The following is a 17,181-nucleotide window of genomic DNA, read 5'->3' as shown; positions in this document are numbered from 1 at the left end:
AAAGGCATGAAAAGGCCAAAAAAAGAACTTCAAAAAAAAGAATAGGAAGCATTAAATAATTACATATGGGAAGAAAATAATAGCCAAACCACGGTCCCACGGATAAATCAATAAGTAGAAAGCATTTATCTTTGCAACAGCACATTGACGCCATCCCTCCTTGCTTTCTTCTCCTGTGACTTTGTGTGTAAGCAGTGACTAAAACAAGGCTGTTGCGGAGTGCAACAATTCACCTGCAAACTGTACGTTTTTAAACAGCCGCGGCCTCGGGGGGCGTAAAGGGCTGAAAGCAACTCAAAGTGCACTTGATGAGAGGTATTGACTCTTACATGCGCACTGCAAAGCAGCCAATTATTGCGTAAGTCTAGAAGACATGGCTCTCTGTGCACATATTCAAGTGTGTTTCTCTTCCTCTCTGGAGGTAGGAAAGGGAAGAAAGGCAAGCCAATTACAGTGAGTGATTTTTCTATTTGGGCTCTTCGAACAATCAGAGCTTTCTTTTCTTTCTTTTCCGGAGTGCTTTTGCTAATATTGTGCTGTGGGCAGTTTGGTTTTTGTTTGCTTCCAAGAACAGATTATTCCTGCTTGGAATAACTGTTTGTTTTGTTGTGTGAAGTGCTGGCAGAGCTGTCCTCCTTCCACCCTGCAACAGACTCTTTTTATTTGTACATCCCCTTGTTTTCTCTGTAGGTTGTGATTCTTTCATCTCAGAGGGGTTAACGACAGCTATAATCCTATTGATCCAGAAAACTGATCCCTCCTAATCCTGTAACATGAAAGTTAGGCATTGTGATGTGCAGCACAGTACAGTAGCGCCGGTAGCAACAGCTTTATAAATTCTTAGCCAACACCATGAGCCCGCCGTCAGTGTTCTTTTCATGGCTGCTTCAGAGGCTGCGGATGTCCAGGACTGCACCTCAACTAAGAAGAGCAGTTCTTTATGCACCCATTATTTGTTTCTCCTGTGGAGGATGGCGCGTCTTTCCAATGTGCTGTTATTATGGACGCGGCAGACAGAACACAAGACGAAAGAGCATTTTCAGATGAGCCTCGGGGAATGAGTCAGCCTGACTTCACTCGCTTGCCTTTCTTTCTGCTTCCCACTCTGCCTCTCACTTTCTCACCTTGCATTCTGGGTTCTTACTCTCTGTCTCTCCGGAGTTTTGCTCCTGGTATGCCCTCGCACTTATACCTCCTTTGAAACCTACCATGATGATACCGCCTCTTCGTCTCTGTGTCTACCTTCTTTTCCTCCTCCCCCCTACCGTCTCTCCCCTGAGACCTGTGCCAGGTACAGCTGTGTGTGTGATGGCCTGTGTTCTGCCACGACCAACACTCCTCCATGCCAGTTAATGACACTGAGAGGCATCCCACGGTGCACATCACCATGGTTGCCAGGCTGAGTGCTGGCTGAATCAGCGGTAAAAAGTCACACTTTGGCAGCGCTCCCGGTGCAGGGTACAGTGGAGGTGACATCAGCGACTCTGGATGACACTCTTCTGGCAGCCTCTGCCTCCCACGCTCTGTCACTATCATCGATTTTCACAGTGAATGCTGTGAGAGAAAGAAGGAGATAGAGGACTGGGAAATTTGGGAGATAAACTGGTTATGCTTGCGGTGCAGTCAAAGCAGCCATGAATGAAGGGGAAAAATTGTCTGGAAAAGAAAAAGTCGGTCTTGAAGTGTCGATTCATAAGAGAAGTATCTTTCCTGCTGTTTCAATTGTCCCCCCACCATTGAGTCTGTTCAAAGAATGATTTGTTCAAAGACCTATTTTTCCTCAAACGTTGCCGGCCTTTTATGGCTAAAATGATTTTATTTATACGTATTTCATGGCTGTAAATGCGTATCGACCCTTGTAAAAGACCTGTAAAGCAAACAAAAATCCAAGTACAAGCAAAAGTAAGGCTAAATGTTATCTTTCTATGAACCAACAAGTATAATACATGGCTGTAATCACATACAGTAGGATCATAAAAGCCTAAAAAGGATGATTTATTGGCTTATTAAATCAGCAACCTATATACAGTACAGACTGCCAGATTATTCTTGTGTGCCTGTTGGGTTGCCAAACACAAAATCATGTAAGACACTTTTCAGCTTCTGCGAACAAATTATCTATTCAAGCCAAGGGAATATACCAATTTACCCTTAGTGCAGCACAAGCTTACTAATGCTACATTTAAAGAAAACTCTCATTTATTATCAGGTCAGCGCTTTATCTATCGCTAGTCTGGGGAAAAGCAATTTAGGCTCGCCAGAGTTTGTTAGTTGCTCACAACTTTAGATTTTTACACATATTTGTAGCCATCGATTCCCCAGAACTTTTAATGGCTTTGCTGGAAGAGAAGTGATAACTTTGGAGTAGGAGTGAACAAATCCCTTTCATGTAGGGCGCATGCTGTTGTCGCCGCTCTGACGGTTCCTAAGGCAACCATAGGCGTGAGTCATGGTCAGGCCAACTGTTTAAACAGATTAAACATCTGTTAAGTCATCTCACCTCGCACTACTGGATTACACAGATGTGATGGCATCTTTCTGTCCACAATTGCTGCGTTTTTCTTTGTCCGTCTGAGTTCGGAGCTTATGTGCTGTCCTTGAAACTTGTTAGCAAACCACAGCATCATTGCAAAAATGGTGGAGCACCAAATATGCATTTTACGTGACACGACTGCAATGATTTTTTTATGTTTATGTTATTTGTTTGACTAACAGAAGAAGAAAAAATTTAACTTCTCACATTTGAGAAGCAGTAAGCAGAAAAAAAAGTACTTCAAGTTATGAAAGTCAACACGTTTTTAGCATCTGAATGTCAAACCGTTCATCATTATTTCTGTCACAGTGCAGCTTTGCACTGACACATTGTTGGCAGTCGTAGTAATATTTTCTCATATCTTCAGGTCCCCTAATGTGACCACTGACACTGACACATGTGGTATGTTCATTAGCAGGACTTCGAGTTCTGTGGTGTGAAATTCTTGTCTTCACTCCGGTGACATTTTTGTGAATGAAACTCGCCAGCGAATGGAGAGGAACAGGCGGCCGCATATTATGCTCATGAAGACATCTCATGAGCATTCACCTCCTCATGAACAGGCGGCATCAATCAAGTTGAAATAAGCAGTTGCTGATAGGGATATGAGAGAACTGATGTCTTCGGTACTATGTAAGTCTATGCCAAAGTTTTGAAAAAGTGACAATGGTACTCGTTTTTCTACATTACCGTAGATACCGGGGATGCAAATCTACCGGACCTGACGGGGCAGCACACACACCTATAAGGCCAGTGTTGGATGTAGGCTGATACTGATTGGCAGATGGTCTCCATGAAAACAAATGATGTTTTCAAATGTTTTTAAGAATGGAGTGTATGTTGAAGTACTTGAGATTTATTGTTTTGTTTTTTTCTCTGGTGTCTAATTGGGTATTGACAATCGTGACGTTACTAGTTTCTGACAAGGTCGTGCAGTTAAGAGAGTTTGATTAGCAAACCTCACAGAAGAAAGGAAGAGAGATTAATTATAAGAATGCAAAAAAGGTCTTGAATGAGGCCTTTTGTGCCCTGGCAGCTCTTCTGTTTTCTTTTCAAACTGCCAATGGAGGAGGCTTACTGAAAAGAAAAGAACCACAAGTGTTTTTTCTTCAAAAATGTCATGAACCTATGTACTCGTGCGTTTGACTCCATTCAGGCATTTTCTACATTCAACAGCATTCTCAGACTGCTCTGTGAGGCATTGTTCTTGGGAGGCATCTCCTCCTCGTATGTCAGTTCTCTGTGACCCATGTCAGCGATGCATATTGTGCCAGTCTCATTCAGAACCCTTCGTCCTTGCTTGCAACATTAACCTCCACCGCTTTGCCCTGCAGCAACGAGGGATCCAATCAACTTGCACGCTTTGTCAACCCCCAACGTCTCCTTCTTCTGAGACTGTGACACAAAGAAATTAACGCCCTGCATATTCATCACTATTACTTGCGAGGAGACCACGAATTTAATTGAATATGTAATAGCACGAGGGATTGAAGTCGGGGCTCGGCTCATTGCATTGTTGAAGCATGGGGCCAGTCGCTGGATCTCTTCATGGGAAGATAACAAATGGCGGGCTGGAGAGATGGCACGCGCAAATCCCACAACGGGAGCTGAAAGTCCAACTGTTCCTCTAAAGTGAACTATTGTTGAGATCTGTGGAGTGATGATAAACAAGGAGGGGAGAGTACATAGTGTAAATAACAAGATTAAATCAAAGGCCAAACTGTGATTGAAACAACTCCCTCTGGGCCTGAATTGATTGGCCATTTCAGCGCTGACAGTCTAATAAACAAACAGAAAAAGAAGAGAAATGATGTGTTGACCTATTTGTAATGCACTTTTAATGTCTGAACCTGATCAATGAAAGAATGGCACCTTGCTGTTCTTAGCACTCAAACACCACGCTGTCAGTGCTCCAAAGGAGCGATTGCAACAATTAGCCGTTAACGCGGAGGAATGAGCCCTCTGTGCTGACTAATGGCTGCGCTTTGACTGAAAGAAAAAGCCAACTCTGATTAACCGGAGGGGCCGAGGGTAGGGAGGTGGCGGCTATTCAGCTGAGGCTAGACTTTGGGTGGCAGCGAGGTCCTTCGGGGACTCGGGCCGCCTTCGTGAAGCATTGGGCGTGAGGATGAAAGAGCCCGCAGACGTGGTCGGGTGGGATAAGGGAGCAGAGCGGACAGGCCGAGCCTTCAGAACTCTTGACAGCTCCCCAACAGAGAGGAGAGGGAGGATGATGGGAGAAAGAAAGGAGGAGGAGCAGAGGCGCCTCAGAGAGATCAAAGGTGCACTCATCAAGGGCTTGTCTCTTCTTTCCTTTGACAGGGGCAAAGAGGTGGGGAAAGGGGGGGCTTCAGTGAAAACTCAATGACAAGTGCAGGCTGAGGCTGTAGAGCTATAACAAAACCAAAGAGGAGAGAGTAATCCTTTTACCTGTAGCTCTATCTCTGTGTATTTCTCTCAACAGGCTTAGGGCTCAGCTTGTCGTAGCTACAACATTCTCATATCATTTATTTTCAATGCACTCCCCCTGGAAGCTTTACGCATCAGTAATGTAAAATGCATGTGTACCATGTACACACACTCAGCCCTTGGCTAAAAGCATTGCAAGAATTATTTTTTCATGCGTTCCATACAGTAGTACAATAATGACATTTTCTAGAGATTCAACATGTCTTTTATAAACCACAATGAAAACAGAATATGAAAAGGACCTTGTTTGTTTTTTGCTGGGGTGTATGTCCAAAATTGTTGTCATGCTTATACATCACAATATAAAACAAGTCACTATTTGTAGATTCTGAACCTGAAAAATGATCAGGAGCTGAAAATCTGTAAATGAATAAACAAAAACCTTTTATCTTTTCTGTATAAATCCTGTATAATTTCGTGTTCACATGATCTTGCGTCCCACTTTGTGGCCAAACAGGGGTTTTACGTAACCATGGAAACGCCATACCTGTCACGTCTGTTAACCTCAGTTATTATATATAACAGCTCTTTACATTCAAAGGTATCACTTCTTTCTTCAATTTCTGAAAAATTACAAATTGGCACTAGTTTTTTGAGTTTTCTGAAACTCACCACTTTATTACCATGCAGTATTTTCATAATTTACACCGATCAGCCCAGGTTAGAAGGGGGGTACATCATTTGTTTGCTCATTCATGTGTCACATGCAATATGTCAGACTCCACTGATCTCGTTTTGACAAAACCCGAGGAAAAGATGCATCTCACAGCTGCACCCAGCCTTCAAAATGACTCTGATTGGCCCTGGGTACAAATCAATGTGTGTGTTTCTCTGCACAGACTGGAACATATTAATCATTCTGTTGCATGGGAAGAAGGGGGGGCCACGCTTACCTGCTGAAAGGCAATGCAGCACAACGAGGACGACACTCTTCCGTGCTAAAGAATGCCTGGAGAGCGCCTCACTCATTAAACATGATCATTATGAAATGAGAGGTTACAGAGGCGATCTAGGGAGATATGACCTATTTCTCCCTCCTGAGTGCAGCTGCTCTGCTGAAGGCAGAAGGAAGAAGGGAAGAGACAGGAGGAGGACACGCTGTAGTTTTACACGCAAGATATGTAATTTTCAAAATTTACTATGCATCAGCAGCTTGAAAAATAGGCAGAGACTAAAGAGGGTTGTCTTTACTGTCCACTGGATAGAAGATGTAAATGTGAGCATAAAGTGCATGTTTTATGAAGAGTGTTGATGGATGTTAAGCAAGTCTTCATCCGGCTTGTCCCTTCTCTGCACCATAACTTTATTCAACCAGGAATATAAACTGAGAAATGTTCCTCGAATGTTACATTTTGCCTTCTTTCTCCCCGGGCTCTACAATACAGGACAGATTTTAACATCTGAACACGAGTCGCTAATTGACACTACTTTGGACTAGACTTTGAGAAAGAATGTACACTGTCAGTCAAAAGTTTTTAAAACCCCGCGTAGCATTTTCATCAGATTTCAAGTGATGTAATTGCTTTGAGATTTAACACCAGTCCGGTCGCTTTCTCTGTAAGACAGTCTCTCAGAGCAATAACAAGTCGGCCTCTCACCGCCATGAGCTGACATTTGCCTTCGACGATGATGGCCGAGAGGCCTAAATCTTTTTGTTTAAGGACTTAATTGACAGGATCTCAGATTGTAATGAGACACTTAATTAGGGCTTTAATAACGGCGTGTGCATTGAAAAGGTCAACCAATTAAGCCTATATTATGTTAAAAACACCTAGACAGTCCTCGCTCTGAGACAAGTATACTGTGTGTTGTCTGCTCCAGGTGCATAATTAGAGTAATCAAGATCTAGGCCATTTCCAATTAGATCTGGGTCATTTTCATTAAACTAAAAAGTCACAAGCATTTCTCAATGCACCATTCATATCACAACACTCTTGAAGTAACAGGCTCAGTCTCTTAACCTGATTAAAGCATATTCAGACCAGGAATTTGAATGAATAGGTCAGGCCCTCTTAAAATATTGCACAGACCTGAAACCCATATTCATTTAAAGAAAGACTTAACACCTAATCCACTTCTTTGAGTTAGTAAATTACATGAACACTCACTTTATTACTCTAGTTATTGATCCTGGTCCAACATCCAGTAATTCTGTGCTCTGTACTCTGGGATACTGCGCCCCCAAATTATGAGGCAAGAGTTACATATGTAACTATGGTTCTATGAATTCCTGATAACCATGGGCGTTGCAGTCAGCAACTACATCATGGTCAGCCAAGGTGTAGTCATTTCTTTAGGTTTTCAGATGGTTGGTTGTTCTCTTTGGTCAGGCAAAATATTACATAGACGTCCTTCTGTCTGCAAAAATGTCTGCTTGACCTAAAAACACTATTTTGTACCTGAAAGGAAGAAAGCAGACATTTGTGCAAAGCTGGCAGTAGTTCATATAAATGGTTTCACAAAGACCCATGTGATCTGGATATGCAGTAGAATTTCAATCTGAGCTGAATCCAGTGAGCAGGGGAGTGAAATGTGACCTTGAATTTCATATCCCATGATACAGTGAATACACTGAGCAGCAATGTGGGTTGTCTTCGAGCTCGAGGTGTCTACAGATCGCAAATCACCTGCAGAGTATTTTAACTAAGCCACACGAAGATAAAGAAAATCGAACGTCATTATTTCAATATCCACTGTATGTCGTCTGAGACTTTGTCAACAACGCTAACAGCAGCTGACAGGAAGTCTTCGGGACGCCTTCAAGCTGAAAGTTAATTATCTCATTCATTATCTCAGGATCTGACGGTATCTGTTTCAACCTTTCCGACCACCCAAAGACACGCTTTGATTTGTGACAGTTAGCAGCACTGATCAGCAATCAGGAGTGCCGGAGTGTCAATAGGACAATGAGACAAATGCCAATGGTGACAGATGTGTCGATGAGCCGTTAGATCATTACTCGAGAGAAACAATGATCCATGAAAACCCCCAATGAAATCATTACAGTATTCTCTCTATTATGTTGAAGTCATGTCTCCTAAGCCATATTCACTCGTTTTGCTACTTCATTTTCTTTTGAAGGGCAGCGGTTTATAGCGCTGAATCATGCCTGCTGTAATCACCGTGTCTCCATTAAGACAGACTGAAATTTGATTGGCAACTCATTCTGAAAGGTCAGAGGAACCCTGCAGTACTGGTTGGATTTGTGGATTCAGCTAAAGCCTTTATCTCTCAAGGAAAGTCTAGTATAATGAGTTTGACCTTGCCAACCTGGAATTATGATACCCAGATGTAACTGTAATGTTTGGCGTTAACAAGAAATGTATCCTACATATTTTGGAATCCCTTTGAAATAAGAGCTAGAGGGAGCAGTTGAAGCTGGCTGACAGGATAGAGCAGAGTTCGCTCCTTTGTCTTTGAAGGCAATCAAAACCAGCCGTTTGGACAGTGAAAATGAATAAGAAATAGGTGTTAATAATGTTTGTGGTTTTGCCATCAGCTCTAAATGTCGTTAATTGCTGCTAATTGTTCCCATGTTGTTTCTTTCTTCCTCAGACGCTGGGTTTGAAGAGTTCAGTAGGGTTTGGTCACACCTGCTCTGTTGATGTGTGATTGTTACTAATTAATGTTTCAGGCATAACATGTATATTTGGACATAAAAATGCCACCTAGCTAATTCCAAGGATATTTGTTGGAATTTTTGCCCAACTGGATGCAGAACAAACTCAAAAGGTGAACAATGTAGTGCAGGAGACAGCACAGTGGCTCTGTTTTTGAATTTAGTTTGAAGCCATCCCGTCAGCGTGGCTCTAGGGACGGCAATGTCATCAGGTCAAGAACCTCAATTTGTCCAATACTTTGGTTTATGATCAAATACCTGCAACACTAATGACATTCAAATCAGCCACAACTGTGCTTTGTGTTTGTCCTAATTAGCAACTGTTAGCATGCTAACAAGCTACACTAGTAAACCGTCACAGAGCCTCTTGTCTCGTTAGCTGTGACTTCAAATGCTTGTGTTCTTATACACATATGAAAGAAATCTGATTCTAGGTCAAGTTTCCTGCACTGAGAAATGATACACAGAGCACAAGTTCCTCTGTTGATTCATCAGTAGTGGATAACTAGCGCAATGCATACACAAACTCATGAGCTTTACTAACAACTAAGTCTTTCATTATGATAAAGGATCCATATAAATAAGATTCTAATGATGTAATCTACATTTACTTCATATCCAGGACCAAAACTTGACTTGAAATGGAACAATATTCCCCTCCCAATCATCACTTTAATGACACACAGTAACAATTACGCACAAGAAATTATAACTCAAAAAAAACTATTGCCAGGCACATTTTTATTGGGCTCTTATGGTAATTTCCACACTGAGCATTCACAGACAAACAACACAAGGAGTATATTCGAGTGGGAAAACAACCTCATCACTCATCACCATCTTAGAAATGATTTCCACAGAGGAACGGAGTCTGGTACTCTTCCCAAAGGGGAGAGAGATACAAATTCTAATGACTGTTGGCAGCAGAAACTAAAGGTGCATTTGCTTTCCCTTTATTATTCCTCGTTGTTGAATAATTAAGACCTATTGTTATTTCTCGGCCACCTACTGTAATGATAGCAATAATTCATTTTATGCTGATTAGCGCAGTGACAGGGGGGGGCGTAATGCATTCCAAATGGCACAATTTTTTCCAGCATCAGAAAAATTGTTAATAGCGAGCAGAGGCATGTTTCCACAATGAGGTAAATGCATGAGAGAAATGTCTGAAATAGCTTCTATAGCAAGGCAGAATTGTGCCAAGGCCACCAAAGCCTGTTTGTAATGCACTAATAAGTTATTCTCTGCATCTGTATAGTAAGCCAATTTGCAAGGTGGTTGCTCATCAGCTGCCTCACTGTTTGTGTGCGGGCTCACCAGTGTGTACGGTAATATACGTGTGTGTTGGCTTGTGTTTTGTCATCGCGCTCCCTCCCTGAGAGCCGTTTTGGTGCGTGAGCGGCTTGTTAATGCAGGGCTGTGATTACTCCGGAGCTGAGCTGACAGCTCGATGTATCTAAGCGTCGATCAGGTAACTGACTTCATGCCACGGCCGAGACATGCCACTCAAGTCCGAGGCCAGGAAGTTCTTCCCAATTACCCAGAGCGCACTGCTCTCTGCCTGTTAGAGGGAGAGATGGCAGGGCTCCATCCTGACCCGACGTGGTGTTTCCTTTCTTTTAACCTTGATGGCATTTAGTCACATCATGATGGTCTATACCTTTCTCTTTCCATCCACATCTTTAGGTCCACTACCAGCCTGGCTCTAGGGAAGGAAGCGTCGGCCTGACTTTTCTCCAGACTGAGACATATGAACAACTATCGCAGAGCTGAAACAATTAGCTGATTTATTGATTTGTCGACCTTGAGAAAAATTCTATTCAGAGCATTTCTTCCAGCATGAGGAATTGCTCCTGCTTTTCTCTGTTTTTTCATTGCAAGCTGAATATTTTGGGTTGTTGGTTGTACAAAACAAGACATTTGAAGATGACACCTCGAGTTATGGAAGACAATTAAAAAAAACATCATTTGTTGCACCCTTAATTTTGGTCATGGTCCCCAGAGGATGAAGCTTACTGACGCTGGGGATCCCCACAAACAGGTCAGATTCTTCACTGTGGAATATCTCAACATCTACAAAATGGATTGGAGAGTCAATTATGTTCCCTAGAGGGTAAATCCTAATGACCTTGGTAATCCCTGACTTTTCATCAAGCACCATCATCAGCTTCAAGTTGACTTTGTCCAGCCTCAACTGTACTTTCTGGTTCAGTAACACGCTGACACGCTGAACTTAAGTAATAAATTCAGTGATATATAATACATGATAAAAAGCCTATTAATTTGTCATGTAACTACTTCATCACTGTCTGAATTGTGAGTGTGAAATGCATTCACTTTATACTGCGCTGTTTTGAAGAATTAAATGACAGTTGTTCAACACTGCAGCTCTAAGTGTCGATGCAAAATGATGATGATTCAGAAGTCTTTAATCTCAATCTACTTCTCAAGATGGAGTGAACCACTGAGTCACTGTTTTATAGGGAGCAGTGAATGAGTGATTCACACCACCTTAAGGCCATGGCACATCAATGAGACCTTCCAACAAACGCAGATAAACACAGGTGTTTGTTTTGGTGTGCCATAGTAGTTGTATCCGGAGCAATGCAGCTCACGCATGCACAGTGTTATGTCACATTTTGATGTATTATAAGTGGTGTAACCCTTACGGCCTGTAGTAGCCCACACTCTAGTGCGTCTCGATAAGATTAAAAACCAGATCTGTCTTTGGTTTCCAGCTCACGACGAAGATGAAAAGCCCCAGTGGGTTGTCTTCTCAGTAACCACAGCTTGCTCCAGAGTTTCTTCAAGTATTTCCCATATTTCTGGTACAAGGAGCATCTCCAAATCACAGTAGATATCCTCTTCAGGGGATTTCTAAGTTTGGGCTTCGGTTTTGTTTGGACTGTTCCTTGTTGTTGGAGATTGCTGTGTCACGAGTGTTAGTCTTGGTCTCTCTCCTTCTAGTGCTCACAGAGTACATAGACATATTATGAAACCTTACGTTGATAGTGCCAAGTCTGGTAATTGAAATATTTGCTTTTGAAATGTTTTAATTAGACTTGTATTATCTGGAGTTCAGTGTCATCCTCTAAGCTAAATGAAAACCTGAAAATGTTTTGAAATGCGTTGCGTGCAGGCGCAGCATCCACCACCGAGAGCTTATTAATCAAGTGAAAAACTCAATTTGATATGAGAGAATTTCATTTGACCTTTTCTGGGCGTAAGTGGGTCTTGAATGATAACTTCACATAAAAGAGCATACATCAATAGATTCCCCCACCTTCTCCGCCTGTTTGTTGCCATCGTTTGGAGATAGCGGCGGCGGCTGCAGAATACTGATGAGCCATCGGCTGATTACACTTAAAACTTCCCTCATGGTCTGTGTCAAGATCAATTTGAGTTGAGTTGAGGCTTTATGGGGTTTGTATGAAAGAAAGTATATGTGTGTCTGCCACTTGAAAGCGTTCGATGCTGATTCATTGTTTAATTTTTTAACAGAGTGGGTTCAATTTTCAACTCATCTAAATAAGAATACATTCATGTTAAAGATGAATAGAAATGTATGTTTGAAAAGTTACATTTGTTTTTTAGGTTGCAGGAATGACACATGCTCCCTGCTTCCCTACCGTATCATCTAATCTCCTCTTCTTCTTTTTTTAACTTTTCCAATATCCTTTCTTTCTTGAAGTCTCATATCAGTTTTCTTGACCTGGCTCTGTCTTTTTTCTTCTTTTTTTTTAACAGAAACGGTATGAAGAGACGGAGCCCATATTGCCTTGGATGAGAGCCAGCTGTGTCAGGTATGCTACACTGACCTCAGCTTCCTGTCCGTTTGTCAAATAGCTGCTCAGTCAGGGATGTAGCCTATATCTGGTTTTAAAAGGCCTTTCATAATAGGTAGACACAGTGGTCCTGTATTCCACAGAGCTCTGTGCTGGGAAAGAAAGCCTGATGAGACTGAGAACCGAAACAGAAGCCTTGACTAAAAGTTACAGTTGCCTCTGAGGTTCACTGCTTCAATCTTGCTGTTTAATGAAGCACAGGTTTATCACCCCTGCATGCATTTAAGTCTTCCGGGTTCCCTTTTGTCATCAAAGGGAATTGCTCAATTAATTATTGAAGAAAAAATATGGTGCATCCCAGCAGTTGATGTCAGTTTCTTTCCTGTCTGAGCAACACACTGATCACATGCAGTATATTATACATACACTTTTACATCTGACTCTAACTAGTTGTTGTTGGTGATGGGGTTTTCGAGTTCTTGTCTTGTGTTGTCACAGCTTTTAAAAAAATAATTTGAGTTTTCTGTGTTCTGTCAAATGACAAAATGGAGGTCTTCATCAATGCTTTCATCCTGATTACTCGACTAAATGATGTTCATAGCATGGAGTAATATTTTTTTTGAAGCAAATTTGTTCTCATTTACAACCTTAATCCAACCATATATGGATGAAATTGTCTATTTTCTAATGCTTTTCCGCAATAGTCACAGATTGTTGCTAATTGCCTAATTATTGCTAATCTAAACTACTTGGGACCCCAATTCAGGCCAAAAAATAAATATAATACTCAGTCTAATTGGGTTACGTAGAGTCCTGTTATATTGCTGCTGATCTTGGGTCAATATTTCTAATACCTGAGCAGACTTGCAAGTAGTTTAGGAAAAATCTGTGCTTTTTTTAGGCCAGAAAGGGAATAAACAGATAAACAGAGGAGAGAATGACGTACTGCTGCTCTCTATGACCATGGCTGCTCATTGATCGATGGTGCATTGTGCTGCTGCTTGTCTTGGTGCTTGGCTCAAACATCCTTTGGAAAGGGTCTGAATATTCTTAGGTCTCACTGTCCTTGGCTTTCTTTCAGATCAGGGCTCAAAATAAAATTTTCCATATTGATTATAGGTCAGTTTTCCACCGCATGTTTCAGTTGTCCTTACAATCTCTATTCTGACCTCTAATCTGAACATCAACAGTGCAATGATACTGAGGCAGGTTTCATCATTTTGTGTTTGTTTGTCATGGCTTTGTATATAAAATCCTTTTACATGTTTATATCATAAACTGTATCAGTTTATAGGCTTATTTGTAGTTGGGCCCAGATGCATATTAATATGGAAGTGACATGGTGCTACAGCTGTTGGCACATTAAAGAGGCTCGAAGGAGACGCGTAAAAAAAGAAAAATCAGGATTGGAGCAGCAGAGAATGAAATATCCTGACTTTTAGTCCCTCGAGTGGGACAAGCTCCAAAGTCGCTGGCTCCTACATTTCCCATAATGCAACTTGATTGCATCTTTAGTCCTGTTGCCCACATCTTTCAAATCCCTTACACCAAGCTGAAATGAAGCACTGAAACAAAATCAGGATGATGTATCTTTAAATAAGACATTAAGAAGAGTCGTCATGCTGCCTGCTCTTTCTTCCCTCTGTCTTTCCTTCTCAGTGCCCCTGCCAGTGTCTGTGATAGCCCGCAGAGACACAAACAGTTAGCATACATATGTCAGATGCTGCATGCAAGCTAAAGTTCAAATCCCCTTTCATACGCGCGCTTCCTTAGCGCCACAGGGAGGGACTGTGTGGAAAGGTCATCTCTCACTGAGTAAATGAAGAAAATTGCCTGCTTTTGCTTCCCCTCACCATACTGTTTTTAGCCATTGCTGAGCATTAGTGACTGCTGCTTACTCCCACTCACCTAATCACCACTCAGCAAGCCAAATTAATACATGAATCATATTACTAGTCTGCATATAATTTGCATTTTCTAGCCTTGAAGAGTATTTTAACATGATGTCATTTTTAATTGCAGCAGCTCTGCAGCCAGACGCATTGTGTTTCCAGCTGTATTATGATATTCAAAGCACTAATCACACAGACATTCCAGTTTCTAAACTTGTCAATGAGGGAAGCTTCAAGATGAAATTCTATTCAGTAGCAGTAACCTAATTGAAATACAAGAGATTTTCAGTAAAGATGGAAACCCATCTGGTTTCAGTGGATGATAGTTATCTTTTTGCAGTGGCTCGTTCTGTGGCTGCAAGGAAAGAAAAAAAAACAAAATTGGGCTTCAAAGCTGCATCTAATCACACAATACAAGCTGTGGGTGAAATTTATGCTCGGCACAAGTTGCACTGTGTAACGTGAATGTAAAATCCGAATGTATGGGTGATTCATGCATAACCTCGTGGTGAAATATTTAGTGAAAAGGACTGCATGTGTTGATGGGCCTGAGGGATGAACACGCAGTATCTGAGAGGCATTTCAGCCTTCTTTGAACTGCTTCCCAAATCAGGACTCTGGGAGTTACTGTGAATTGTGTATGAATATGTACAAACAGTTAAAAGAACGTCCATTTTGCAGCACTTTATCTCGTGTTTTCATTTATTAAACTCGCTTTCTTTAAATATTCAAATCAACCCTTGAGATAATTCTTGTGACAAGTCGGAGGATTTGATTTCTTTTTCTCTTATTTGGTTAGTGAAATAGAAAGACACTATGATGAATTATAGTTAATACACTGCAGTAGATTTAGAGGCAGCTCTCTGACACAGATCCAGATATAAGAGTGTAATGTGCTAACATCATTTAACTTCCTTTATGAGGCTTCTTCTCACTGGGTAAAAAATATCATTGTCTTTGTCTTGCAGCTAGGCCTGTTAATTGGTGTCACAACAAGGGTCCCTTGCATAAAGTGTAGAATTTGTTTTGTTAGTTCTAATAGATGGATTCATTGCTCACACAAGTATTAGTCTACCATCACAGTATGGAGCTAATTGAACAGTTCTTGCTGGAGATCCAGCTGCAGTCCCTATTTGCATAGCTTCATCATAATTTATCAAAGACACCTCAGCAGGCGCTTCATCATGTCTCAAGACCAATTTCTCCATCTTTTCCACTATGAATACATTACGCCACCAACTCATACATCTTCCACCGGCTGCCCTTGCGCTGAGCGGTCGCACCCCCGAACGAAGTGCGAACGCAGGGCGCCGTTTGTCACGCACGGATTCCCCCCTTTGCTTGTGTGTTCAGCGTAAACGGCAGCCAACCACAGTGACATATCAGCCTGGGCCCGGCCAATGGCAGTGAGTTATTTGACTGCACTGTGAGATATCAGGGAACACAATGCTTAATACAGTTGTGAAGAAGCCTCAGAGATTAGAGTCTCTGTCGTGGCGTGGGGGTTGTAAGTCATGAGTTGATTTTGCTGATCAATCACGGGTGAATTATTGTGGGTCATTAGGAACATAAACCTTGAATGCTGTCCTCAGGGGGAAATCCATTTTGGCGCAGTGGGAGGTGAAGGGCTTGATGACTGGGAGAGGATGTGTGTGTGTGAACCCCTCAGACTGTATGAGCTCTTATTGACTTTGATTGTCAATGTACATAGTAATTTATCCCCAAAGATAGAAGAGTTTATCGTATTTTCCCTTTAAAACGTCCCTTATTTCATTCTCCATTGCCTTAACGATGGCAGCTTCTGTGGTTAGATTAAAGGAACTGTACCACAACTGCTGGCAGATTTACAGACAGGAAGACAGCAACACACACACACACACACACACACAGATGGACCGCACAATTTCAAAGCAATGATAAAACTATTAAGCCTTTATTGCACGGTTGACTCCCCCACTGACTGGCATTGTTTGGCATTATTCTATTGCAAAGGGTCTATTTGTGATTATGGCATGGGAACAACAATAAGACCTCTTAAAGTGTCTTCAGATCAATGAAGTGAGTCTTTTATAAGCTTTCCAAACATCACAGTGGGAAAGGGCAATCTCAGAAGATTATACTTGTCAGATTAAATGAAACTGTGGTGGGGTTTCAATTGGCGAGCAGCAAGAGGCTCCAATTTCGAACAATAACATCTCACCGCTTTGGAAGCAGAAGCCAGAGCACTGCTGATGCAACTCACAGGTTTTCCGTACAGGTTGATTTATAATGGGAGACTGGGTTCAAATAAGTGCTCTGTTGGATGGAAGGTTATTTGTCTTGGCTAGCACGTGAACACAGCAGCCTCCCCACAGGACCTCACCTGCCTCGCCCCCTCTCTGCTGATTTCAGATTGATATCGGGGATCGAGCAGGCTGAAAGGTCAAGTAGTAAATGCAAATAAGGTTTAATTTAACTTGTTGATGGGCGGAGGCTGCTGCAGCAGGACTGCACTGAGAGCGTCAGCTAAACTGTCACCCAGTGTAACCTCACTGTACGGACACTGCATTAATACATTTCCATCAATAACCTGATGTCATAAAAGCAGACAGGTCAGGACCCATGTAAGCATTAGAGTCTGATTCTATGCAGTTTTCTCCTTTGTTGATCTAAGCAGAAATACAATATAACTACAATGATATGGAAGCTCTGTGTATTTCTCCAATAAACAAACACCTGAGAGGTTGAGGTTTTTATATACATGCTGATTTTTTTCAGTTTGTTGTATACAATTGTGCTTTTTCTCTTTCTCGATCTGTGGTTAAGCTGCGCATTCATCCAGCTTGTTGTGTTCTGTGGAGGTGGAAGCTGTGCGTGTATTTTTAGTTGAATGTCAAAAGCAAT

General features: G+C 41.8%; 1 protein-coding gene across 1 annotated transcript in view; it reads left to right on the top strand.

Annotated features, from left to right (window-relative positions):
• Positions 1-17,181, top strand: part of LOC118339746 (beta-1,3-galactosyltransferase 1-like) — an 89,812-nt gene that overhangs the window by 23,471 nt on the left and 49,160 nt on the right. The window contains exon 2 of the mRNA XM_035677459.1: positions 12,369-12,424. The gene's annotated coding sequence lies outside the window, so the exon portion shown is untranslated. The remainder of the gene's footprint in view (positions 1-12,368; positions 12,425-17,181) is intronic.

Source organism: Morone saxatilis, unplaced genomic scaffold (assembly GCF_004916995.1).
Source record: "Morone saxatilis isolate NCDOM2014 unplaced genomic scaffold, NCSU_SB_2.0 Contig6, whole genome shotgun sequence".
In the NCBI taxonomy this organism is placed as follows: Eukaryota; Metazoa; Chordata; class Actinopteri; family Moronidae; genus Morone; species Morone saxatilis.
The sequence above is the reverse complement of the archived record's forward strand: the minus strand, read 5'-3'. Positions and strand labels throughout refer to the sequence as shown.